At 39.5% G+C, this 27,896-nt stretch overlaps 2 long non-coding RNA genes across 2 annotated transcripts in view; one reads left to right on the top strand and one right to left on the bottom strand.

Moving 5' to 3' along the window:
- Nucleotides 1-27,896, top strand: part of LOC116668981 — a 348,932-nt gene that overhangs the window by 166,110 nt on the left and 154,926 nt on the right. The gene's annotated exons all lie outside the window — the stretch shown is intronic.
- LOC116668983 lies at nt 728-13,395 on the bottom strand. The gene is made up of 3 exons (XR_004326327.1): nt 13,385-13,395; nt 12,836-12,840; nt 728-1,034 (listed from the first exon to the last, which is right to left on the bottom strand). It is a non-coding gene; the product is annotated as an uncharacterized LOC116668983 (long non-coding RNA).

The raw sequence follows: 27,896 nt of genomic DNA, 5'->3' as shown, positions 1-27,896 counted from the left end.
TCCATCCTGGTGATTTTATACTGGTCTTTCAAAACCTGGCTCACATGTCATACAGAATGAATACTGCTCTCCTCTCTGTTGCCAGAGCACTTTTCACATATATTGACTGTGTGATTGAAGGACTACATGGACCTGACAACTTAGCCCTCCCACTCCCCCCACCCATGATGTGAGGTGTTTAAGATGAAGGAATGTGTACCTGATTCATTCTCAAATCTCCAACATCCAGCCCAGGGTCTGATACATAGTGGTCCCTTAAAAGACATGTATTAAATCCGTGAATACATGTGAATGGTACTTTTGCACATAGATCTCACAGTCGATACTGTCCTCAGGTATTCCACTGTTGGATGCAAATTGATGTTCCAGACAGGAGCATGGATTTACAGGGAACTGATTTTCTAAGCATCGAAGTGGGACCAAAGGATAAAAAGAACAGTGTTGAGGATAAGTAAGGGGAGGTGACTAGCTGTCTGCTTTGGCCTTTGGTGAAAGAAGTCAGAATCTCTTGTGGTTCATAAATAAAGGGAATGATAAGGCTTTACAACTGAGGAAACAGAAAAGAATATATTCAGAAGGGTGATATGATACACCAGGGTGAACAAGAAGACATGGAGAATTCAGGCTTTTCTGGTGAAAGGGTTTGAAGCAGAGATGAGGACACTGCTACTGGCCTTTAACAGAAAGGAGGAGTGACTCTGAGCGTGAAGGTCACTTGGGGAACAAAACATCTGAAGAGGTTACAGCTGGAACTGCGGACTCTGGAGTCTCTGAGAGAAACTGTGTTGGAAATCCAGGTGAGGGATGGACTGTCCATGGGCCGTAATGTCAATACTCTCCCAGACAAGCCAACTAGGAGAGGATGTCCAAATTCCTGACACTGGCATGTGTCTTTCACTATTACCCCAGGAGGCAGTGGGTTATCACAGGAGAAGCTCTCTCACGGGAAGGCAGGCAGGTGGCATGAGCTGTAATTCCTTTCCTCTCACACATGAGCTGCACAACCTGGGGGAAGTCACTAAGTCGCACAGGATCTCAGTTGATTTATTTGTAATATATAATAACACCATTTTATCTGTGTGAAGGGAAAGGATTACGCGGCCTGATTAATTGACCTCCTCAGCTACTATAAAATCTGTTGTATGTATCTCCCTGGACATTTGACATTGTGTCAGTTGACATGGTTATTCTTAAGAGTCTGTTGTTTAAATTATTTCATTATTGAGGTTCCTGATAGATAATGGTCACAGAGCACGCTTAGGTCATGTGACCCTAAACATGACCACCTTGGAAAGGACTTTCTTGTTTGTAGTATTGAAAATCTACATTTAAGGCAGGTGAACTTTATATTTTAGAAAGAGGATTGAATGTTAAAAGTTGATTTTTCCTTAAGATCTGAAATGTGTAGGGCTGAAATGATATTTGAATATTACACAGTGGTAGAACTCTCAGAAAAATATAACTTTCTTTTAACTTGAAGAGATCTTCGAACCCATCAAAGATACGCCTAGCTTTCTGAAGAATTAGAGGTTCTAGAAGGTTAAGGCTATTTCTTAAAATCATTTTTTATCTCTTAACAGATGAAATAACATTTAATCAGGTAAATAATCTTTTCATTTCCATCTGGCTTTCAAACACTGTATAAACATAATGACATTTTTTGAAAAGATATTTTTAATGACAAGGTAATATACATACTTATGGTAAGAAAAATGAAAGTGAAGAAAAATCTAAAGAAGAAAATGAAAATCACCCCTAGAAATAACTATAGTGAACATTACCATCTCTTTTTCAGTGTTTCTATATGTCTTTATCTATTTTTTTCTCTTTGTTCTTTGTATGCGTATGTGTGTGTATATAATCACACACACATATATTGATATATATATATATAATTGATATATATATGTAAAATGGATACCATTTTATAACTTGCTTTATCACTTAATAGTTTATCAAGCTATTTTGAATCTTAAGGGAAAAATACAAGTAATAAAATAATCAGAGCATATACAAGATTAAAATGTTTCTTTATCCTTCCTTTCTCTTTCAAAGTTCCACTCTCCAGAGGTTACTGCTTTCAGCCACTTCAGTATCAGGTTTTCCAGTTAATGCACTTAAGTCTCTGTTTCTTAATTTTACCTCAGTAGCTGTTAGGCCTTGCTACAGAAGATGAGAAATCAGCACTGAATTCCTCTTTCTTTTCCCTCTGCTTCCTCACTTTTAAAGTTATATTATCACTGTCTTTCATCTTTTGGTGGGTTCACTTATAACCATAATTCATATTCTGCAAAGTACATTTTATAACGAATCCACTTTGGAAAATGTGCCATAGCTCCCTTCTGTGTCAGATGAGGAAAGAACACACCTCATTTTCCCTGAGTCTTCCCCCTCATTCCATTAGTTTTACATCATCAAGGTGTATAACAGTGATCCTTTGACGTGTAACTAAAATTTAGTGTGCTCTATGCTTCATTTTTAAGTTATTTGTAAGAATTAAAATCCAAAGACACGAAGTAGTTTGTAAAAGCACAGCCCTGAATTGTACCACCTGGCCCCAAAGTCCAGTTCTGCCCCTTTCTGTCTGGCCTTTTATAATTTTGGATACATTACTTCTCTGTGCCTTCATGTCCTCAAACATAAAATGATCATGAAGTAGTATCTACAGGACAGTGTTGTGGTGAGCGTGAGAGAGGGTATCTGTCAAGAGCCCGGAACTAACACACGGCACATAGTAAGTGCTCAGGAATATTATTTCTTGGAGAGCCCTGTGCTGTGAGTGGCCCCGTGAACTGTGAAGTACATCTGTGCTGGTCAAGGGAGAATGTTCTAGGAATCAAAGTGAAATAGTTTCCTTCTGTGCATCCTATCAATTACTGAAAATCATGGGATGTATTAGTCTGTTTCACATTTGGACTATGACTTTCTCATACAACTTTTCGTTCCCTTGGGATTTCTAATTGTTTTTCATTTTGTGGGCTAATGAAAGAGAGAAAAGCCCTCATCACATTGTTAACCTCGCCCAGGAACTTATTTGTTACATTCATGTAAACAGGTGGAAAATACAGCCACAATTTAGGGTTTCTTTTTGTAGATTATTGAATTTGATTTGATGTCTGTTGTGAGGCCTTTTAAAGGACCAGATTTGATTCTCTCTCTGGCCTCAAAGACCAGCTCAACACAGCAATTGCAAGTAGAATTATGTGTGTGTGTGTGTTGTGTGTGTGTGTGTGTGTGTTTTAACCCTGTAGTACATTCTCTCTCTCTCATTATTCTGACTTAATGCATCAGATTGCATAGCTGTGACCCTGACTTCTCAAGGATTTTCTCCAGATAATTTTCTTACAGAAATAAACTGGGTGGTTTTTTGCATCTTCAGGTTGGAGCTTCACTTTCTTTTCTCTATGCACTGCCTCTCCAGTACTCTATTCAAGGCCAAGGCTCCTAGACTGAATTTTGGAATTGTTCAGATAGCCTTAGCGATCTGCTTCCCTGAAAAGCACAGTCCAGGAAATCCCTATTCAGAGCCCTCTGTGTTTGGGGAACAGTAAACAGTTCAGCCTGTCAGTTACCTGTCTGCAGTTAAGGGAGTGTCTGAGGGTGTGATGAAAGGTGCGGCTGGATAGGTAGATGGTAGGGGGGTGGATTGTGAAGAATGTAGGACCATTGGACAAAGAATTTAAAATTTATTCTGTGTGCTAGGGAGGGCATGATGGAAAAATTTTAGTAGAAGAGTGCAATGATCAGATTTGTGTCTCAGAAAACAGATTTTTGATGGAAGTTTTGAAAATGATTACAAGGAGGGCCTGGAGAGGGAGAGAGAGCCCTGATTGGAGGCTATTGCATTTAAATGTTTGGCAGTGGAAAGTTAACATCAAAACAATTTTTAATAGAATTAACCAGATGTACTGTTAAGTTAATTGTGACAGATAAAAAGAGAAGCCGAAGACAAGGTGAGTGAAAAAGCAGGTTTTAGAGAAGAAGATTGAAAAATCCAGTTTTAGGTTTGTTTGCCTGTGGCATATGCAGATAGAGATGTTGAGTTGATAGCTGGAAACCAAGGACTGGAAATCAGCTCTAGAGAGGACATCTGGATACACAGACCTAAAATCTAAGAATGATCCACGAAGAGGCGGTAGCCAGTAAATTGGATATGCTCCTTTTAAGGAGATTGTATTGCATAAGAAGAGGTCTGAGGATGGGAAAAACCTATAGACCACAAGGGTTTAAGAGATAAGAGGAATGCATCTTGGTCATCTCCGTGTACCAGGTGTCCGACGAAGTCTTTCACACAAATGCTTATTGGTGGATACTGTGAGACTAACAGGAGAAGTTAGAAATGAAGAAGTGAAATCAGGAGTAAAAGGGACCTGGAAAGCAAAGGCAGAGAGAAATATAAGCAAGAAGACTTAAATAAGGTGAGACGTGTCCTTTGGATCTGACACCGAGGAGGTCATTTTCTCCTTGAGCAGGAGTCTGTGTTTCAGTGGGAGGGTGGAGCCAGAGCCGCATCACAGTGAGCTGAGGGGTTTGTGCTGGACAAGGAGGAGGCAGACGCTCTGTTACTCTTTGAAGAAGTCAGACTGTGAAAGGAAAAAGGTGATATTTATAAGGTTAAAGGGTAAAAATTGTGTTGACTAATAAGCATTCATATTTGACAATTTTGTGGGGGAAGGAGGGAGCTGAGAAAGAATAGACTAAAGAAGGGAGGGCAGAGGAATGACCTCTCACTTGGTACTGAACATTCATCATGTTGGTTGTGTGTGTGTCTGTGTATGTCATTTACCTCCAAGAAGACCGTCACTCACTGAGACAGGAGTTTTACCCTATACTTCTGCTCTTCTTCATCCTATATAATTCATGGCATGTGTATGGCTATTATTGCTTGAGTTACGGCCATTTAATATCACTGTATAAGGAAATATTTGAAGGCAATCCTCTGGATCATTCCTTAATTCTTTGTTTTTAAAGTAGACTCTGTTGAAACAGTGCCACAGGTCTCTCAGCCGTCAGCTACAGTCTGCTTGCTGTGTGGGTTGGTGTGTAGTTGCACCCTTGCATTTGGCTCATTTGGTTTTGGTGGGTTTGAACATTGTAACCTCTCTCTACAGAGTAAAATTGGCTCACTTCTGGTAAGAAAACAGAGTTACTAATTCTGCACTTTGGATCAGGAAAGCATGTTCGCTGTTAAAAAAAAAACCACACAAAATAACAACAACAAAACAAACCACAGTGTGATATTGTCCCCGTTTCTTTCTATTTCACCTGTTCTGAAACTCTTTCTTTTCTGGAGGCAAGGGCTTTCCCAAAGCTCTGGGCCCACATAGACTTCTTTGTCTACGATTGAGTGTCTTTTCAATCTCCTCTGTCTCTTTGCACACCCACTTCTCTGCTTATGTTTAAGGAAAAGAGGAGAAATGTTTTACAGTCATGCCTTGAATTCGATGATACCAGTAGATGTCACTCTGGACAGCAGGATGGAGTAGCCCTGTTCTTTGCTGTGGTTCAGGATGGGCTATGGTATCCTGGCTCCCGAGCACTTTTGAACATCTCACGACTGACACGTCTAAATTATGACATTCTCTGCACTGCCAGTTTCACTTCTCTGTTGTGAAATAAGAGGGCCGGGAGAGCTGCCATTTCGTCTGGTTCTCATTCAGCTAGAATGCCAAATGCTTATACAGTTACACTGATCAACTAGGCAAGGAGAAAATGGTTCAGGGGAAAAATGGAGGAAATACGTATTTTAAAACAGCATATCTGAATTCAGAGTTTAGGCACGTTAAATTCTGCTGAGACTGAAGGCAGAGGGGAAGCAGTAAATACTTTCCTGAGTACATGTGGCTGGACCCAGACTAAGCTGACCACTCTCTACCCATAGAGTGTTACTTTCTGCTTTTGTCTTAAATCAGTAATTCTCACCTAAGCTCCTAAAATAGGGAAAAAGAGGAATCTTCCTGAAATTCTCAGAAAACAGTAAAGTTAATAGATAAATTTTCCTCAGATTGATTTTTTTCCTCCCACACTCCATCCCCTCTCCACAAACCTTTTGAAATCTGCTTTGGCACATGGTAAGATCAGTGAGTAAATAGCAGACAGGAAATGTTGGGAAAATGAGTCTAGTTGGACAGATATATATTTTGTAGGCATATGTTTGTGGTTTTGCTGTATATGATTTTATTTCATTGTACTTTATTTTAAAATTGTTTTGTTAGGGACATTGTAAATAATCTATGTGTATCAATTTATGATATTCTGTCAACTGAACAAGAGTGAGGACTATGCCCCGCATGAATCATCCTCCCCAATTGGTCTTGGAGGCTCAATTTACCCTGTGCAAGCTGTGCCCAGTTCTAGGGCAAAGTTCTTGGTTGAGCTGTGATGCTTGACTTGGAATTCCCTTCCCTCTCCCTTACCAAGTGTATACAATCCAATCAACACTCAGGACCCATCTCAAATCCCACCTCCCTCTATATGGAAATAATGGTCAGGCATTAGGATTATGGAGGAACAAGACAGTACATGTAGGAAGAAATGATTTTTCCTTGGGAGGTAAACATGTGACAGATTTGGGGGCTGCACTTAAGGCTCCGGAGGCTCATGCAAGGAAAGATCACTTCCAGTAGGTGCGATGGGAGGTAGACTGAGGAGGAAGAGCTGACATTCAGCTCCCTGAAGGCTGAGAAGTACGTGGCTGGCCGGTGAAGAGTGAGGAAGGAGATACTCTAGGAGGAAAAGACATGAAGAAAATCACAGATAAGGGCAAGGCTCAAGGGGGGAATAGTGTCAGGGAGGTCAAATTGTCTAGAACTAAGGCCTGAGAGTTATTGGGGATAAGGCTACCGAGATGCCTCCCTTCATTCCTCCTCTCTGCTGAGCCTGAAGACCAAGGGAAGCTTAATATGTTCCCGAGCGTACATGGCTTGCTCCTTTCTCTGTGTTGGCTGTGATTCCCCCACCTATCCCATCTTCCATGTTCTCGTTACAGTATGTTCTTGAATGTGAATCAACATGAACATGCGTGTTTGATAACAACAACAACAAAAGATAATACTTGGTTTCTTTATGTATCTTGCCAAGGACTGAGGGACTAGAACTGCTCCTGATCTTACTGGTTTGATGTTAGCTCAAAATGTGTTACAAAAAAGAAATACATACAACTCAAAGGGAAAGGTTCTTCGATGAAGATGTAATCCTCTTACAGAGCAGGAGGAGAGAGACACAGATTATGCTGCTTTAATTAAGATTTTCTTAATATCTCGATTATAATTTCCTTCTTGAAGGGTTACATGGCTGTTGAATCTATGATACTGCATTGAAACGTGAATACTTTTCAGTACTAAAAATAATTTTCTCCCTAATAACTATATTTTCAAAATACTACTTTACTGCTGTTATTTTTTCCAAAGGTTAAGGACATATTTCTGTTTTCCCATGTTAAGATGACCACAGCATTTTACAAAATGAGAACAGGTGTGCTACCAGAGGCTTTCTTTAAAATTTCATATTACTTTATTCTCAGATATTAATGTATTTTACTTACTTGGGAAATAACCTCTACAGAGTAATCTACAATTTAGATCTGCAGGGAGAGAAAAGGATGACTCCCCATTATGTGAAAAGTTTCAAGCTAAATCTTCTACAATCCTTTATATTGACTACCCAGCTATATAATGCAGTGAGCTATTGAATTTTCTTATAAATTATAAAATCCTTATTACTCAAAACATGTTGGTGCAAAGCAGAGGATTAATTGTTTGCTCTGAAAATTAAGGAAAGGGCATAGAGAAGAGAAAAAAGATATTAAATAGCACGATATTTCATTCTGTTGGGAATTAATGAGCATAGTGATCACCTTATTTGAATTCCTGACCTTTACCATATTATCAAAATTCATTATGTGCACAAAAGGCTATGGAGATTTCAGATCCATTTATTACAGGCCTAGATGACTTGAGAAAATTATTGTAAACCTTTAGAAACTTTGTAATAAGGATTCTATGATGTCATTTAAACTTAGGGCATCTGGGCAGTGTCTTTTAGGATTGACTTGGACAGTACGTACTTGGTTGTAATACGAAGTTGCAAACAAATTTCACTTCCAGTATTAAGGAAGATATGGTCACCATTTTTGCAGAGTTTTTCATTTTACAGAAGAGGTCTCTTCTGTTAGACCCATGGCACTTTGGACTTCTTACAGGAAGTGACATCTGCCACCGAATGAATATGTGAGAACAAAGGCCATGTTTCCCTCAGCTTCCTCTCACCGACAGAATCTAAGTAAACTGAACTTACAACTGGTAAGCAAGAATTTATGAGTAAATGTCATGGCCCACTCCACTGTTAAGTGTTTAAAACCAAAAGGCTAAACATAAAATTAAATTTTGTTGAAAAGAAACCAGAATCATGCTGAAGTTCTTTGTATTGTAACTTAATCCTTTTGGCTCAAACTTTCATTCTTAAAAAGTGAAACTAGCCCATGCAAGAATATAGACAATCTTCATTTCCACCTCTTTACATGCCAATAAATCCCTTTCTTCCTCCTCTGTACCCCTCCTGCAAAAGTAGCACATGAGTTTGAACCTGACTCCTATGCTTCTGATTCAGATCTGAAATAGTTTCTGCGATCCAAGTGTAAATGCACATGGGAATTTCAATTTTATATTATAGATGTAGGAAGGGAAGAATCACCTATATATTATCTCCACTAGGTCTACATTAGATTTAATACTGTCAGTGGTTTTCTTTATACAATGCTGTAGACTGGGAACTTCTTGTTGTGACTACCAAAGAACAAAAATTTGTTTTTTCCAAAGATTAATTTCTTAGGTAACTTTCTCTATAGGGCTCAACAGTATAAGTGAGAGAGGCTGTAGCAGTACCAGCTCGAACCCTGATAATGTTCTTTAATGGAGCCACATCTATCAAAAGTATTAATATTTGCCCTGCTATTTCAGTTGTATTTCTGAGGTCAATAGTAATACTAGTATTACTAATACTATTAGGACAATACTAATACTAATATTCATTAATATTTGAGAGCTACCTATGTGCAAGGCAATGTTCTAATCTCTTAACAGATATTACACCATTATAGCAAGCTAGTGAGCTAAGTAATTGTATTATCTCATTCTCTGGATGAGGAAATAAGGCATAGATCATCCAGTCTTACTGCTTCATGTCCTTTTTGAAAAGCATGTGTAGAAACTAATTATCCTGGTTAAGGCTACCCCAGGGCTCATGTGTCAGAGCCTGGACTCATCTTTCAGGAGGACAGACACATTTCAGCTTGAGAAAAATGACGAAATTTTAGTATATTTCCTAAGGATGCTGATCTCATGATATGGGTTCTTAATAATATCAAATTAATTAATTTTGCTCTTTGCTCCAAACTATAAAATAATATTGTTAAGTAGTCCACTCAGCCAGCAGTCTTTAACTTAGGTTATAAACCAGAATGTTCTGTTCAATGCTTAGGTCTACTCTTTTATATCACTTTAATTTTTTAAAGAATTTGTGTTGCCTGGATGTGGCTACTGTGCATATTTTTCAAGACAATGCTGAATCTGAATAATGTAAACTTTGATTTTGTGGGGAAATTGGATTTAATTTGAGCTTTTGACAAATGTACAGGAAATGCCAACCTATCAGCTTGGTAGAACTATTTTTGTAAGTTAATTTTGTAAGACTTTTCACATTTAAAATGATGGTTCAGTTTTGTTTCCCTGTTTGGCCACTGGACTTGGTATGAAACTTGAATCTTTGTGGCATGTACAACTCAGATGTTTCTCATCAAAAAAAATTTTTTTTTAAGTTAGGATCCTTCAGAATGAAAGGAAAACTGATGTAGGAAACAAATTTGATGCTGAGATTTCCTCTAGGAAGGAGGTTACATCTGGCTAATTTGGGGGTAGACCATGAATGAGACCTGATAGTTCTTTTTGAAAGGGCATTTCTGCTCTTAAAATTTTGGGACTCCAGAGTCCTGATTCTATTTTTGTCTCTACCATGACTTTTGGGCAAGTTAAATTATCTGTGTTTCAGTTTCCCCTACCACAAAATGGAAGAAATGAAGATTGGATTACATCATCTTCAAAGCCTTTTTCAATAATAAGTGGATCATTTTATTCTCTTCTAGGCAGAAAATAAGCCCAGATAAGCTTTACCCCAGTTTGAAGGGTAGAAAAACCCAATCTAAAATGACAGTGAGAAAAAAAGTGGCTAATATTTATTGAGCATTCGCTGTGAAGTCAAGCCCTGTTTAAGGGATTGGAGTATGTTCACTGATTCATTCCTTGTACAACACTGAGGTATTGATACCCCTCCACTTAAAAAGGAGAAAGTAGAGGCACAGAGACATAGGGAAACTTGGGGAAGGTCTTGCAGCTTGTAAGGTGTGGAGCAGAGATCCCAAGCCAGTGAGCAGGACTCAAGGGCCCGGAGCCCGAGACCCAACAGTCCACCATCCTAAAGGGGTTAGAATACTTCTGTGAAGCACGGTTTCTTCGCTGTGTTCTCATCGTCAGTAAGGGTAATGGGAAATATGGAGACGTACTTCATGGCTGGAAAATCAACTCTAAATCTCTTTGGGGACTACTTTATCACTTTAAGTGATTTCTGGAACATTCTTCTTTCATGCTTAAGCAAGATGCTGATATAGTGTTATGTTCGCAGAAGTTGTAAAGTGTCTGTCAGGTTGGCATTATAGTGCTACCTTGGGCTTTTCCACTGTCCAACTCAAAGCAATATTTATATAAAAGATCACACAGGCTGAACTGCAAAGCCTTTCGCATTCAGGCCTCGCTGGTGGCACTTGAGTGTGTCAGTTTCGAGCAGCCCTGGGCCATGGTGAATAGGTGGGGAAACAGAAGAAATGCTGCACAGATGTCTCTTCTTTGAGGAAATTAAAGTACAAAAATACAATTCTTCAAGACATTTTATAGGAGGCATATCTTCATTTTAAGTGATGCCTTAGATATTTTGTGGCATTTGTCCATCCTTGTTTACAGATTCTGAACTGTTTTTAGCATCACATGGATTAAAAATTGAAAGAGAAATAAACAGCAACTGTGTTAGTCAGAATCACTCAAGAGTGAGAGTGAAGCATGGCCTCACCCAGCTTTAGTGTAATTTATCATTGCGTTTGGAGGACTCTCTTTAATGTGTCTATCTCTGCTGTTCTAACTGTTGGGCCAGAGAATCTGATTTTAAGAGAGATTTTAAAAAACTGTTTTTAGGTAAAACAGTGGTCTAAGTTTGTTCTATTAAGTTAGACACTTGGAGTACCTGTGGTGGGTGTGCTTTAATCTCCTCTTCCTCACCTCACTAGTGAAAGAGGGGTTACCACCCCGTGGTTATGGGCACGGCTGAACCCATAGCACCTGACACTGGGCAGATGAGATCGACAAGAGTTTATTAATCCCGTATACTTGTTGCCCAGGGGAATAGGACACTACATGCCATGTAGGGCCACATGGAGGTTGCACTTGGGAACAGGGTGAACAACCAAGAGCTGTTGAAAGCAGATTTTTTAATGTCAAGAGGATGTAATAGCCTCTGGTTCCCATGGGAGGATGTGATTGTGTGTTGAATAATTCCGTGAGCTAGAAGGGCACTCACTTCTCAGGGAAAGGGCAGGAACTGTGCCTGGTCCATTGATAAGGAAGGTTGTTTGGCTATGGACCTTACCTGTGAGAGTGAAGTGGGGACAGGGACGTGCAGTTAGGTCATTCGAGGCCTTTCTGGTTTGTCCAGATGTCCAGGCCCATAATACTAGGTCTTAACTTTAGACCTTACACTAGGCACTGCTAAATTCAACCATTGCATTTAATGTCCAGGTCTTCCCTCTTGTATTAGTTTGCTTGGGTTACCATGAAAAACAAAAACAAAAACAAAGCAACCACATACTGGGTGGCTTAAAAAAAAGAGGTTTATTTTCTCCTGGTTCTGGAGGCTAGATGTCCATAATGAATGTGGTAGCAAGTTCACTTTCTGGTGAGGGCGCTCTTTCCAACTTGTAAGTGACTGCCATTCTTACTGTTTCTTCAGTGGCCTTTCCTCTGTGTGGGCACATGGGAGGGGAGAGGGAGAGAGGGAAGGTGGGAGAAAGGGAAAGGGAGTGAGCGAGAGTGAGCTCTCTCTGGTGCTTCTTCTGATAAGGACACTAGTCCTATCAGATCAGGGCCTCACCTTTATGACCTCATTTTTATCTGAATCACTTCCTTGAAGACTCCATCTCTAAACGCAGTCACACCAGGGTTTATGGCTTTGACATATGAGTTTGGGAGGATATAAACTTTCAGTCCATAACATCTTGTCCCTGTTTTTCAGTACTTCTTATGCTTTTCATAATCAATTAACACCTCTTTCTTTTCTGATAGATTGAATCTTGGAATATTACTAGTAACTACCATTGTATCTGGCACAAAATAGACTCTTTAAAATTTGTTGAATTGAGAGAGGAATTTGAATTTTGTTTAAGATAGTCAACGTATCCAACTTTCTTCCAAATTAATTTCTGAACATCGTTAGTTAAGCAAATACCAGATGTGGTCAGCACATTATAATTTTCCTTTTTTTTTTTCTTTTCCTGTCTTTACTGCTGAAAGGAACATTGAACATGGTGTTGGTTTTGATTCCTGGATCTCCTAGTACCTAATATTTGTGACATTTTTGAACTTCATCTGTAATGTGGAATCAATGATACCTAACCCATCTCTCAGCCTGTGAAGATAAAATGAGAGCATGAATGTGAAAGTTCTTTATAAATTACAAATCACCATAGAAATGCAGGGTAGGATCTAAGAACACATTGCACAATCTACAGCAGCATTACTTCAACTGGATTTTTAAAGAATCTGGGGTGCTGTTGGAAATGTCAGTTCCATTGTCCTACATTGGATTTACTGAGTTATAGTATCCAGTGGGGCCCAGAAATTTGAATTTTAACAAAACCACAGGTGATTCTAATGTACATTAAAATCTGAGCTCCAGTGTACTCTGTTAACAAAGTTAGTTGAAATGAATGAAATAAGACCCTCAAGTTCACAAGGAGATAATAGCTTTTAATTGAAAACAAGTAAACAATGAAATTGCACATCTTCCCACAAACAGTAGGAAGGCCTTGAGAGTACTTGGTTTATACCATGTATGTGCTCCATATTCAGAACGATGAATTTAGTGGTTCCCAAACTTGAATGATTTCAGAAACACATGGGAACTTTACATATTTTACATTCCTGGGCCCCACTTCTGGAGAACTTGATTCAGTACATCCTTGGTAGGGTCAGGAAATCTGTTTCTCAAATGCTCTTATGATGGTTAGAGGATCAGGGACCGGCCATTGAATTTTGGTAAAACTATGTGATTGTAAAGTCAACAAAACTCACAGTTTCTTCACTTAACAAACTTCTGATGTACCAATATCAGTGTTGAATTATGTAATATGACATTCATTAGTCTTGATACACAAAATATTGCTTCAAAAAAGTGACCCAGCTTACTGTAGGCCTTGCTTCTTTTTGTTCAGCATTGGATTGTGTATCTGCTTGGAATATAGCCACTTTTTCTTTTGATTTAAGATAAGCAGTTGAAAGCAGCAGGCTCTGACAGAGCCTAGCAGTTCTGACTGAGTGAGTTGTGGCTTCCAAAGTCTTATGGTTTTTATTTACTGTCCTCTGTTTGATCCTAAGGCTTGAGACAAAATCTGAATGCAAAACCTATCACAAACCTATCTGAACACAAAACCTATTTAATGAAATAGATTCTTAATAGTCTTTATTCAGCTTCAGAGAAGTGAATCTTAAGTACTTCTTTAAGCTTGTACCTACCCAAATACATAATATTATGTTTATGCTCAATAAATAATATGGAGATATTCAATTATTTGTCCACAGTGTACCCAGGGAATACACTAATTTAACCTTCTCGTTTAGGGATATTACTCCTTACTTCAATGTTGACACATGTGCATGGGGGAACATTTTGTAGTTGATTGAAGCAACCCAAATGGTAATTGAAAAATCACGGTGGTAAAAAATCTTTTAAGGCTCTGTTGTAGATTGTTGTATGACTTTGAAAGCCTCTGAAGAGGCAATCCTAACATTCTCTTGATTCTTAAAAGCAACCTAAAAGCTGGGAAGGACCTGTGTTACTTCCCTTCCTTGAGAGAAGGAATAGAGATGGAATGGCTAACCTATGATGGGTCATGGACTTAATTAGTGTCAGAAATTGTGCTGAAGCCTAAGTCCTCTGGCCATAGTTCACTTCTTACTGAACCAGGTGGGCTTGTGTATAAAATACATCCCATCCATATATGAAAAGAATACCCTTGTTGAACTCATGAAAATGAGTTTAATGTGTTGGATCTTGTGACAATCAGTAGCCAAACAATTTTTCTACCTTCCCTAGTTGTACTTTTGGCTTTCAGAAATTATTGGGAGCAAGAAAAGATTGTACAACCCTGCCTAGTGTGTGTGCTTCTCAGAATTGCAGCCCATAATTCCTCCTCTTTGGTCAATTTCTGGGAATGTGGTTGATGAGAACTTTATAGGTTTCTGAGAACAGAAATAATTTAAAGGCTCTAAATTATATTAGAGATTAATTTTAGATAAGGACAAGAAAGTATTTAGATCCATTAATGGAATTAACTTCATGGAATCAACTAGATACGTATAATGCTTCCTTGATACGTATTCATTAAAAAATAATGTAGAACACTGAAGCATAGACAATTATTGTTTTGAGAGCTTTGGACAATTTAAGAGCAATCTCAGTTTATTAGCAATCTCAGTTTATTAGCATGTGTCTTTAAATTCATTTTTCTTTGTTATTGATTATGCTACATTGTCAAATTCTTCTTTTAGAAAAGGATAAGAGCTATCTTAAGTCACAGGATACTTCAAGAGATCTTTCAGGTGAGAGGTAGTAAGAGGATTAGGGAAAAGAGTTAACTCTAACAAAATCTTTGCACTTGGATAGTACCAATAATCACTCTCATGTAAGTATTCCTCAGTCTGTAGTATTTGTTACAGCAGCCAAAGCAAACTAATACAATTACATATATACAAATATATGTTCTCTTAACTTCTTCCCACCTTTTAAGGGGAATCTCTTGCAAGTCTATGCAAAATATTTATAGGAGCAGGGCTGGCTACTTAATTTCTGGGTTTGTTGAAAAAACAGGAATAAAGTGCCTTTTTAAGAAGAAATTGTAATACCTTTCTGGTACTGAAATATAAATATTTTTCTTCCATGGCTTGTCTTTCAACTTGCCATTGTAAATTTCTGAATAAAGAAAAATGAAAACATTTAAAATTATTAGCCTGCATTTTACTGTTCCTATTTATATTGTGCATTGCAGGTTTTGAATGCAACATTTTTTTAAAAAAAGCATTTAACTTGTATGCAGAATTACCAAATTTGCACAATTCTTGTTTTATAGTTTGCTTGTGCGTATGTATTTTGTTATTATCAGAAGAGTAGAAACACCGCATGAAACTAACTCAGATGTTTTTATTTCACTTCTTGGTACACATCCAGTCAATCAATACTCACTACCTATGGCTTTTCAATGTGTAATGAACAACTTAAAGGAACACTGGGTTGCCTTGTCTTTTCCTTCTATGTCATTGTTTGCAGTGCAGATGATTGGCTAATGCATGGAAGTAACAGAAACAAGGAAGGATACAATAGGGCTCCCTGGTCATTTGGCTTCTTTCTGCACTTGAAGCAAGCTCTGGTTTGAGTTGAGAGCGTGGCCTCTTGGGGCTGTCGGCACCGCTGCTTACTCGGGACTAGATGTACACATTTGCCTTATCCTTGCTTTGAGTCTTGCTGAACTCCCACACGTAGTGAGTCCACTGGAATTCTGTGCTCATGAGGCATGGCGAATTCTGCATGCAAAAGGAGTGGCAAGGACCAGGGACATGCGCATTTCCCACTCTCTGCCCAAGTTCCAATATCCCATTGGACTTCTCTTACAAAACACAAGCTCAAAGGTAAAATCATTAAGAATCCAAGATGGCAGCCTCAGGGTATTAAAACAATCATGAGAACCTTTTGAGCCTTTTGCACAGGTCACATGCCCACGGAGTCGGCACGTGTGGGTATGCGTGTGCCTGCATAAACATCCTGTGGTATGTTTCTGGCAAGAAGATGCAGACCCTTTTACAGATTGTTGAAGGAGTGTTTGACCTCACAAAATGATAGGAAGATACTGTTTTAGAAGGATTATAGTTCAGAAAAGAACCTTGTCACTCTGCGAGGAAGGTGGTAATTCTTATTTCTCTCCTCTTTCAACAACCTAAGGAACTGATACAAAGCAAGTGGATTGCTGGTGCCAATCACAGTGCATTCAAGGAGCCATCAAGTTTGGAACTACCTTTCTGAAGGTTTTACTGAGAGGAAAGAGGGTGGTTATTCCAATAGAATAAAATATCTGAGCTAGAATGTCTTTCAGCTTCATTTTTGTATGTAAGGAAAAGGGGATATAGAAAGGACCTTTGCTGGAGAGCTTGCAACTGCTTAAATGCATGTCCTGAGCATTGTCCTTTAGGGCTGTAAAGCTAGGTGAGAAAGGGACTCTCAGATGGCCAAAGGACACTCTCTTAAATATTTGAAAATAATGCTTTTGGCAAAAGCAGTCGCTGCTCAGCGATGAGCAACATCTTGGGTCACATGTGGCTGGCAAAATAAATTACCTGCATCCTGCCTCATCACCTCTGTTAGGCATCGATACCACACCGTGTAAAAACGGGTGTTTTATGCAGGGAAGGGTCTCTAACATTTGTGTGCACCATTCCAGAGTCTTTGCTGCTGGTGGATGCTGTGATAATTACACACAAATATTCATTCAGCCTGCCAACCATTTCTTTGTAATTGACAGTTTCTGACTCCTGGGCTCACTGGAGAATTGTACACTTGGTGCAGCCCAATAAAAGCCAGGAACGGTTTGTATACATTGCTCTGTCAGGCAGACACGGTTCTGGGATGTTGGAGTCGTTCATTACAGCCTTTGCTGCATCATCCCACACAACCCGAGCCAGGGTTCAGTTGCGTGAAGGATTGTTTTCAAGCTTTTAAAGTAAGTTGGTTTGCACTGTGATATAGATAAGAAGCATGTTAGGAATTCATGATTCTAGGAATACTTTTCTTAGCCATTTAGCAACGTGGAGTGGAGAAATTTTGTTAAAAAATTATTAGCCAATTCATAGATTGAAACAAATTATTTACCTTTTTGATATTGTCCACTGGAAACTGAGAAAAACAGTACAGTAACAGTAGGTGGTACAATGCAAATGACTTCTGTCTCTGAAACAGGGAAGGCAAGGTTGGGAATATTTAGAGGTGACTTTTTCCCTCTTAAGTTTTCAACTCAATGTAATGTCAGAAACACTCAACATAATGTATCATCACTATTCAACAAACGAAGCAGTCCCTGTTTACAATAAAAAACATATGGTAATTTAGAAACGTCAAAACACATGCTATAAACATTCTGGAACTGAAATATTTGTCTAAAGTCTTGTCTGATCAGTTGCATTTTATATGCTTTATCAAATATGCCTTTTCCTATGTGTCAGAAAATAAAGGCAAAGGCTACAAAGGAGTGCACGCCATCAGTGGCAGGGAAAGAGAAAGACGGCCGACACATTGGAAACGGTGGTGCCACACCGGCTTTGCTGCCTGCCTTTTAAAAAATCGGGGTAAATGACCTTACAGGTGTCCCATTTTCTCGTAAGAGGTTTATTAATTTTTTTCTTTTATTATCGGTTATAATTTCAATCACATTTCCTCATTTGTATCTAGTCCAAACCCTCAAAATGCATGCTTATCATGAAGTGCCTTTCCAGGCATGCGCTATAAGCTCGAATAAAAAGCCTAGGAACGATTGTTGGCAGTCCTTTTTTTCCTTCTAGGGCTTGCCATTTCTGCTCTATTTTTGTCATAGTCTGCCAAGTTCCCTTTGAAGAAGGAGATGTTTATGATAGCAGAGTGGCTAAGAGCGATCACCTTAGAGGCTAGGAGGTCTACACCGACTACACTGACTCCTGCCTCCCCACCCCTCCGGGAGCATCAGGGGTGCCTCTGTAAAAGGCTGTTCATATTTCATACCTCACAGGATTGCTTTGAACTTTGCATGAGTTAATATACATCCTCAGCACCATGCTTGCCTCACATTACTGACAACTATAATTGTACTATTATAAATAGAAAGCAAATTTTTAATTTTAAAAAGTTTATAAATTGCATAAAATGTTCCCCAAAACTTTCTATGGCGTACTCTGTATGCGGTCACCTGACTTAATGATCTCAATCTGTTTCATGCTGCTTCTGAAAGTGGCCCTTGGCTTCTTTTCCCCTTAGTGTCTTCCTGCCTCTTGTCTTTGTATCCCCCATACGTAAACCTTTTTTCCTTTTCCTAATATAGTGCATGATCTTGTTTAAGACGGTTCAAAATCGGTGCCCTTCAGTGAGTCTGCACTGGTTGGGTCATTTGGCAGCGCCACTCCTGACTTCCATGCTCTGAGCCCTTTCGTAGGGGACCTGTTGTTTCTTAATGTGCTTACGTATGCGGTAGCCTTCTGTGGTATGCTTAAGTAGATTAGAAGTTTCAAAGGGCTACTGTTTTCTACATTATACCTATTAAAACAGTGCCAAATCTCTCTCCCTCTCTCCACATATATGGCACTTAATAAATACTTGCTAAACAAATAAACTACCATCAGCATGTTGCCAAAACATGGCCTCTGTACCCTGCTTACCAAATTGAGACTCGAGGACACGGTTTTGGATGAAGTAGAAAAGACAGCTTTATTTCTTTGCCAGGCCAAGGAGATCGCAGCGGGCTAATGCCTGTAAGACTGGGCCTGCCCGGGAGAGAAGGCAGGAGGTTTTATAGTAAAAGTTTACGAGTTCAAGGGGGCAGAGCCAGTTTCCATAGAGATCACATCCAGAATAACCAGTTTGTTCCAGAGTTACTCCTGTTTTTGCAGATGCAGTGGTCCCCTTCCCTCTGCTGGGGATGATGTTCACCTCTGGCTTTGGGATTTTCTTAACATTCTTGTACCTAGAACAAAGGATGCATAGGAAGGTGCTCTGTGGAAAAGAGCTCTAGAGAAAAACTTGAGCAGTTCAAAGTCAAGCTGATAAATGCTTTTAGCCTTTTAAGTAGGCTAAAGCCTGGGATCTGCTGCTGCAGGCGGGCCACCCAAGCCTCCCTCCTCTCCACCCCGACCCTGGTCCACAAGAGCAGGGAAAAATAACTTTTAAACCATTATACAGTTAAGCAGTTAAAAACACCATTACTGATACCAAATGGTCACCAGTGATGACAATAGGGTCCTGCTGGGTTACAAGCATGCCTCAAACTCGGAGTTAGAATGAAATAATTTCAGTTTGGAAATCTGGTTTTTATTGTACATTGTTATCCTTCTATCTCCCTGCCTCAGTGCTTCTGTATATGCTATTTAGAGTGTTTTCAATTATGACGATGTAAAACTGCATTTGAGGGCATTTTATATTACTTGTTTTTAAACATCTTAATACTAATGCGTAAACACTAAATTATTGGCGATTCCTCTGCTGTCAAACCTCAGATGTTCACCATCTATCTAGACTGGGATCAGCAAATGTTTTCTGTTAAAAGCTAGGCTCAGATAATACATAGCTAAGACTTTGATGGCCACACACAGTCTTCATTGTCGCATATTCTTTGTTGTTGTTTTTTTGTTTGTTTTAGTTTTAGTTTTAGTTTTAACAGCCCTAACAACATGCAAACAATTTTAGCTTACCGTACAAAACAAAACAGGACTGCAGGCCACGGTTTGTGACTCCTGTTCTAGATCATTGTACTTCAGCTGTCGATGGCTCCCTTGCACAGAGCTTCCGGTACGTTCCAAGTACTGAACTCTATGCAGTTTTTAAAGAGTGAATTGTCCTTGTGGAAATTATTTAAGGATAGCTGCAAAGGTCTGATCAAAGAGGAACTCGCAGAGTGTTCTTTCAGTACCAAGTTCTGTTACTGGCATCGCTGGTTTAACAGCAATCCTGTTAACCCTAACAGTTTGTGACAGACGGTTCATTCATGGATGCCTCACCAGTTAACCTGTGTGATGTCTCCACAGGCCCAGGATAATTGTGTTTGGACTAAATATTTTAGGTGGAGTCTTGACCCACCTTGAGGGATGCTTCTAACTCCCTGGGGAGATTCCAGGTATGCCCTCTGTGGGCTAAACCCTAGAATTTCCCTTGCAAGGTAACTTATTTTTCATAAAGCTTTTCTTACTCCAGAGTTCTCTTAATGTTATGAGCCCCATACCTGATTGTCATTTTCATGCCTTTTAATACCCTTCTGACTTTAATTGTAGGTATTCAAATCCAGTTTTTATCCTTTGTGTTACAGCTTATGCAGAGGGGATTATGTTTTTCCTTCATGTGTTCCTTAGCACAGTGCCGCTCACATGGTAGGTATTCAAAAACACTGAACTGAATTCAAAACCTGCTGATACCCATTTAACAGATTTTTTTCCCCTGAGCCTTCTATTGGCTTTTAAAGAGACAAAGAGACAAAGAATAACTGATTTAGTGAGAGCCTTATTCCTTCAGAGCCTAAGGAGAAATTGCTTCCCCACAATTAATTTTTGTAGGAGCCTGTTTCCTTGGCTGTCTTGCCAATTTGATAGATTTAACCATTTCTGAGTCAGTGATGCGTTCCCACAGTCTGGCACGTAAGTTTTCAGTGGTTATTTTTAGTCAGACTGTGTTCAAAAAAGTGACTTAACAGAATCTTAAAATTATCTTAAAATACCTCCCTCTGACGTATAACTAATTGAAACTCTTCTGAAGGCTTATTTCTATTAGAACTTGAAAGGCCTTAATAGTCCTCCTGCCTCCTCCCCACCCCCCAGAGGTTTGCTTCAGAGCTTTCTCCCAGGCAGCTACTCCTTCACCACCCGCCTCAGGAACATGCAAAGGGTAGGATTCAGTGAAGATTAGCACCTGGATGGACAGAGAAGCTTGAGGCAGGAAGAGCTGCAGGCCTCTGTTCTGGTTTTAGTGACTCCCGTGATCAGCCTCTTTCTTTGCTCTCCCTGAGGGTGTAGCCGCAGGCTCTCCTCTCGGGCAGTCATCTGCCTGGGGATGTGGTAGAGTGCCAGCGGAACCTTAGGGAATTAAAACAAAACAAAACAAAACAAAACTCTAATATCTAGAAATGGCCCTGATAAGCTAAAATTGGAATGAGAATACTGGGGCCTTGGGTGGAGGAAGGGGAGAGATCCTCACGTGGTGTTGTCTGGGGACTTGGAGTAGGACCAATTATTTATTCATTTTAAACTGGTTTTGGTTGAATAATGGGCATTTCTTTCAGACAGGGTCATATCAATCCTTAGACAAAAGGATTTAACAAACCTGCTTCTGATGACAGCATATATTAACTTAAATTTACACCTAAGCATATATGAATAATCAAAACTTGAGTAGGGGAAGAACTTGAAAATTCTGAGAGGAACTAGAAGAGATGCTAAGAAGAAGAGAGAAGGGAACAAAACAATCATGAAAAATAACTAAGTGTGAAAGTACCTATTGTGCCCAACACACGTAGGAATCCTGTATATACATATAAATAGGGAGGTAGATAGAACTGGAAACCTGAAATACCACCTCTTCCCCCAATAAAAGCAAATTTGAATCTAAAGCTCAATTGCCAATGTCAATGATTTTGTTCTTCGGTTTGGTAATCTAAATACCACCTGACTAACTTATTAAATTTAAAGTTACAGACAATGATACTTACGAATTTTGCCCCATAAAATCAGATTATTTTATTCTTGATGCTACCGAAATTCCCAGACTCTGGCCATGTGGCCTGATGTAATCTTGTAGTCACGGTTTTTAAGGGCTGGAAAAATGTTTATAGATTGTACTAAACATCAGGATACTAAACTCAAGATGGCATGAACAAAATGAAGACAAAATGCTTGTTGTTAAGGTTGTAGAGAGGTAAGGGGTATTCTAGCTATGGGAGGCTGACACAACTCATAACACAATAGAAAAATCATAAGGCACTGTGGTTTCAACTGGATTCTCTATGTTCTCTGTCCTGCGAAAGGAGTGGCCACACTGGCAAAGATGACTCCTCTAGGAACAGCTGGGAATATTGAATGACCAAGACAGCTTTGATGTTCCCCTCAGCTGCACTAAACTTTAGACATCTTTTCTCATGACTCTCCTACTAACTTTAGACAAGTCCTCTCTGCCCTCTCTTTTCCTAGAGTGCTTACTTTAGGAAAAATTGTCATTGTGTGTTTTACTTGCCCTTTTGAGATATAAATCTTCCTCCAGCCTCTTGCACGTTTACAACCCAGGAAAAGTCTTTCCCGAGGACCTGGGAACTATCTCTTCGAACTGTAAACACTGAAGGAGACAGCACCCTATCTCCCAGGCTCTGTGAAGGGTAGTGTCCTTGTTTTGATGGCCACCAACTAGCAAATGCAGATGACCTAATCACAGAGAAAACACTGGCAAACTCAGGAATAATTCAGCATGCTCAATACATCCCATTGATCAACCTCTCTGTCACCAACACCTTCCAGCACTTTTCCACTAGCTCACCCTGGCACTTAAAAACCTCCCACCCTTTGTGTCAGCAGAGCTGATTATCCCCACTTGATCTGTGCTCTGTGCCCCATTGTTGGTGATAGTATTGGAACAAAATCAACTTCTGTCTGCTCATCTGGTGCTGTGATTTTTGCTTAACAGTCACCATATCACCTGCCAATATATGTCTTAAGAGTGATTTTGCATCATGACAAAAGTAGGATGCTTTTTCTTTTTTGCAAGCATTTTTAAAAGCATATCTCATTTTGAAGAACTTGCAATCTTTATATTGCATTTAAATTAAACTTGACTGTGGGTGGGAGGTGTGAGTGTATGTGTATGTGAATGTGTGTGCATTTCTAAGCAGGACCTGAGTGCTAGAAAAATCACTGTGGAAAATTATGAAATTTTGGACTTTTTTCCCTTTGGGGTCAGTTTTCCACATCCTTTCTTTTTCTCTCTGCTCTGAGAACATATTTCAGAGACGTCACTTCTGTTCCAACACTAGAGTACCTGTTTACAGCCACTTAACCATCCCAAGGGATGGTTCTTCTTGGGCCTGCCTGTCACAAAGGATGAAGAGAAAGCTGGCTTAGTCAAAGGCCTTCTCACCAAACGGGAATATGATCTGACTACTTGGGGAGGCCTCTGGATAAGCAGGCAGCAGCCTTCCTAACTTTCAACCATAAAGGAGGAGGATAAATTATCCCACTGAAGACTCATGCCTTGAAATTTCTCTGGAGATCTCAGCTGAGTTTTCCCAGGAATGGAGTACTTCCCTGGGCACTTAGTGTGATGCTGGTTTGTTGGGGGACAGAGAGGAGGAGAAGAGGCAGCTGAATACAGTGGCTGCCCCAGCAAATAAAGAAGGGAGAGAGGAAGTTCTTATCTGATCATCTGGAAGATGGGTTTTTTGCTGACAGTCATCCAGAGAAAGTAAAAATTGTCCATCTGATGTGTGAAAAGTATTTTCTTCAGCTTTTTGCTTTCCCTGTGATAAACTAGTGAATTTTCCCAAGCTGCTCAATTCTACTACAGGGATTAAATATTGATTGTAACCTTGTAAATGGGGCAGAATGTGAGGCTGGCTGATGGGTCCCCTAGAGAAGGACACTTTGTTTTGAGTCTTTCCTTCTATAGAAAATTTAGAGATAAGTTGTTCCATTGGAAGGAATGAAAGTAGACAGACAAGGAAGCCAGTCTTTTTCTTAGCGAAATGAATAATAACAGCCTGCCTATGGTATGATGGGGACAACAGGAAAGAAACGTGGCGTATACCCTGCCTTTTGTGGAAAGTGTCTGAAAAAACCCTGCTGTTTGTGTAAGTGACAATGAATGGACTTCGGAATTGTAACGTGCAGTGCGGTAGAGGATACGTGAGTGAATTCTTTCTGTCATCTGGACCATTTTGTATCTTGGGAATCATTACGTCAGTCCACTTGTGGTCTCTGTTACTTGGTTTAAAGTTGGAGGCAAAGATAAAATCAGCTTAGAGAGAGTTGACAGTCAGGTAAATAGCTGTGGCTTTTCTCCTGTAGGCAATAGAAGAGATACCAAGGATCAAAGCAGTGAGTCATGTTTCTCCAGGAAATAAGTTTTCTGCTGTTATATCAGATGGTCTTGAATATTCAAAATTGCCAACCAGATAAGACTGGCGTACATACCCATGGGGAGACTTAGGGACGACTGACCTCTCTACTCGTCTGAGGTTCTCGGCAGCAGAACGCAAACTTCTCCAGTTTGGGTGGCAGCAAGGCTCAGGGGGTGTAGGGAGGCCAGTGCACGTGGCTGTTTGTTTCTCTGTTTGTAGAAATCCCACCAGGGGTCTTGTCTCCTTTCACGGAAAATCTGCCTTATGGGAGGGGATGAACAGAGTAGAAAAGATAAAACTTTACATGTTGATGAGGTGGTATGTAGATAAAAAGGGCAAAAACCTGGTTTTTGTATATTGTTTCTTGAAGTAGAATGAAGCTCTTTTCTGGACCTCATTATTATTCCAATAATTGGCCTTTTAAAAATACATTTTTACATTTTTGCATGTGTAGAATAACTTTCTGTGTAAATTTAATTTTTTTCCTAAGTCCTCCTCTTACATAATGTCAATCCCAACTAGTTTGGTTCTATTAATGAGTCAACTAATAAATTTACTGATATTTTAAAAAATTATTGAGAGTACTGGATGCTGGTCATCATGCTAATTACTTTCAGGAATCCAGGTAACTTTTCTAAAAAGTACTAAATTCTTGTACTTTTCACATACAGCCATAATCATGTGATTGTAAGTTTTTATTTTGTTCGCACTTGTACTGTACATTCTATATGGCTTTCTGGACTAAATTTTAATTTCTGAGCAGCAGTAAGTGTTTAATACCTTTATTGAATTTCCTGTGGCACCTAAAACAGGGTAAAGCACATAGTAGATACTCAGTTTCTTTTGATGCCCCCTTTGGTCAAGTTTGAGAATGTTCTTCCTGTGTTGAGATACAATGACTGTTTCTGCACCTCCGGGCTAAATTTTTTCTGTGCTATCTCTTTCCTTTTGACCTGAGCTTTGAGCATGGCTTTATATGGGAAAGATATCAAATCAGACCTTCCTGGAGAATTGGGAATTTTGAGAAAGCCCAGTGGATAAATATGTAAAAGAAAAAGGCCTGAGTCAGATCTGACCTAACATCAGGAAAGATGGAGCACAGATGGGGGAGTCCAGGCAAGCGGACAGTGTCATCTTCAGCTGCATGTCTCCCTCTGTGCCCCATCTTGATAAGTGGCAAGTCTGGAATCCTTCCTTGACGCCTCCATTCACCCTCGCTCTACAGCCAACACTTGAGCAAGTCCTGTCAACACTACTTCTTCCATCACACACCCACAAAGCAACCACTGACCATGACCCCTCTTGTTCAAACCACTGTTTCTCATCTGGACTTCAGCAGACATCTGAGTGGTCTTCATGTTGCATTCTTGCTTCCTTCTCCACACAACAGCCAGTTGACTTTTAAAAATAGGAACCATTTTCTGTCACTTCTGTGCTCACACCTCTCGTCTGGCTGAAGATCACAGTAAAAGTAAGAGTCCCAGTCTATGCCTGAAGCTCGGTCTCCAAGGCCCGAGGTGAACCAGTCCTTGTCTGTCAAAGCAGCCTTGTCTTCTGACCTTCTTTCCACCTTTTCTACTCCAGCCTCACTGTCTTCCTGCTGTTTCTAGAACACACTGATCTTTTCACTCACCTGGGCTTTTGTGCTCGCTGTTTCCTCTGCTCCATATGTTTACCCCTAGATTTTCAAATGTCTCTGTTGCTCACTTCATTTAGTTCTTGGCTAGAATTTTACCTTCTCTGCTAGGCGTTGCTTATTCACATACTTGAATATAGGCCTAATCATTCTCTTTACCCTGCTGCTCTTAAAATTTATTTGTAAGACTGATCCTTACATGAGATTATATTCTTTGTTTACTTAAGGTTTTTTTTTTTTTTCTACTAGATGTAAACTGAATGAAGGTGGAGGGGTTTTTTCCTATCCCATGAATAATGCTGGCATGTAGTAGGTATGAAATAAGATGTACTGAATGAATTAATAAAGGAAGTAATGAACGCTACAGCCGTTTCTGGGGACAGGCGTTCAGTGATGGTACCATGGTCTTGATTTTTCTCCAGGCCATTTCTGTTTGTTGAATGTAATGACTTGTTAAAGAATCAGTCTCTCCTTTGGGTCACTCCTGGGTTGAGCATGGGGGCCTCAATCTACTCAGAGCAGGACAGAAATAAAGGAATCACTAAATCACAAGGTAGAATGTCATAGAATTAAAGCCAAAACACTCTTAGTTGTTTGGCTCAGCTTGTAAGTGACAAAATGAGGGTCCAGAAAGGATAACAGCTGTTCTTGGATGTTCTTGGTTGCTTGTCCAGGATTTTTATGTACATTGAATCATTTGATCTTTATCTCTATGATGTAGGTATTATGTTTTACACCTTATGGATGAGGAATGAAGGTTCAGGCAGAGATGCCCAATGTCTTCTCATTATCAGTAAAGCATAGATTCAAACCCAGGTCTCATAATGCCCACTTAAGTGATGCTTAGTGTTTTTATTCCCTGGGGACAAAATGTTTTAGTCAAAAGAAATGGCTTTGCAGACAAATCGCAATCAGCTTTGCTAATTACCATCTGAATATATTACTTATATTCTAAGTTATAACCTTAGTTTTTATATCTATACAATAGGTATTCTACTGTCCACTTCATATCATTGAGAAAAGTGAGGAATCATGTATTAAGTGCCTAGCACAGTGCCTGGCAAATGTAAATGCTAAACAAAATATTAACTACTTTCACTCAACCCTACGGTCCTGTTTACGGGTATTATATAATTCCAGTTACCTTCTTCCTACAAAAAAAACCCCCCAAAAAAACCCCCAACATTTCACAGACATCTGAAGATCCGAAGAATGGTAGAGTCATCTTACTCTTGTGTCTTGGTGGAATATATGCATGATCTTTTTCAGAGCTAAATTTCAAGTTTGTTTCTTATAAACTGCTGTGGTAGTTATTGGGAGATACATTTCACCAGTTTTGGCACAGGCGATCCCTCCAAGTGGAATCAAAAGTCCAGTGAGTCATTCAGCACACTTTATTTTCAGTATAACCACTGAGGAGAAAATGGAAGCGTGTCATCATCCCTTAAAAGTCACACATGACTGAGTTTCCTACGGGCTTGCTGTGCATACAGAACTTCTAAAATGAATATACTCTTCATGTGAAAGAGGATGATCAAGGTAGACTGCAGTGGACTGTCACCGCAGTAGTTTGGGATGTCAGTAATTCTTAGGCTAAAAGGAACGCTTTCATGACTCAACAGGATGCTTCTGATTTTACAGTTGTTGTCATCTTTCTTTTGTTTCCCTGTTTTGGAAACATTGACCAACTGTGCTTGTCAGACTTCTTTTGATTCCTATGGAGGAATGGTCTATCTTAAAATTTGTGATACAAGAGGGAGATAGAAGAAATTTGTATTTTGATTTCAAAGTATTTGAAAGATTTAATTGTTGATCTACTGTGGGCTTTTGTATTCCATCACTGTAGGCTGCACACAGAAAAGACTACTTTGTACATTTTTTTCTGAGAGTCTTGATCCGTGAAGTAAGGGTACTTTTCCAAAAGAAATAATCACGCATAACTGATATAAAGAAATCAGTTGGGTCTATTTATTCTTCTCTCCTTACTACAAGGATATATTTGACCTTGGACATAAAAACAAAGAAGTTTCATTGAAGTTACTTCATGTGGCAGAATCACGTAACTGTATG

The sequence above is a fragment of the Camelus ferus genome, chromosome 15, assembly GCF_009834535.1.
Source record: "Camelus ferus isolate YT-003-E chromosome 15, BCGSAC_Cfer_1.0, whole genome shotgun sequence".
Taxonomy (NCBI): domain Eukaryota; kingdom Metazoa; phylum Chordata; class Mammalia; order Artiodactyla; family Camelidae; genus Camelus; species Camelus ferus.
The sequence above is the reverse complement of the archived record's forward strand: the minus strand, read 5'-3'. Positions and strand labels throughout refer to the sequence as shown.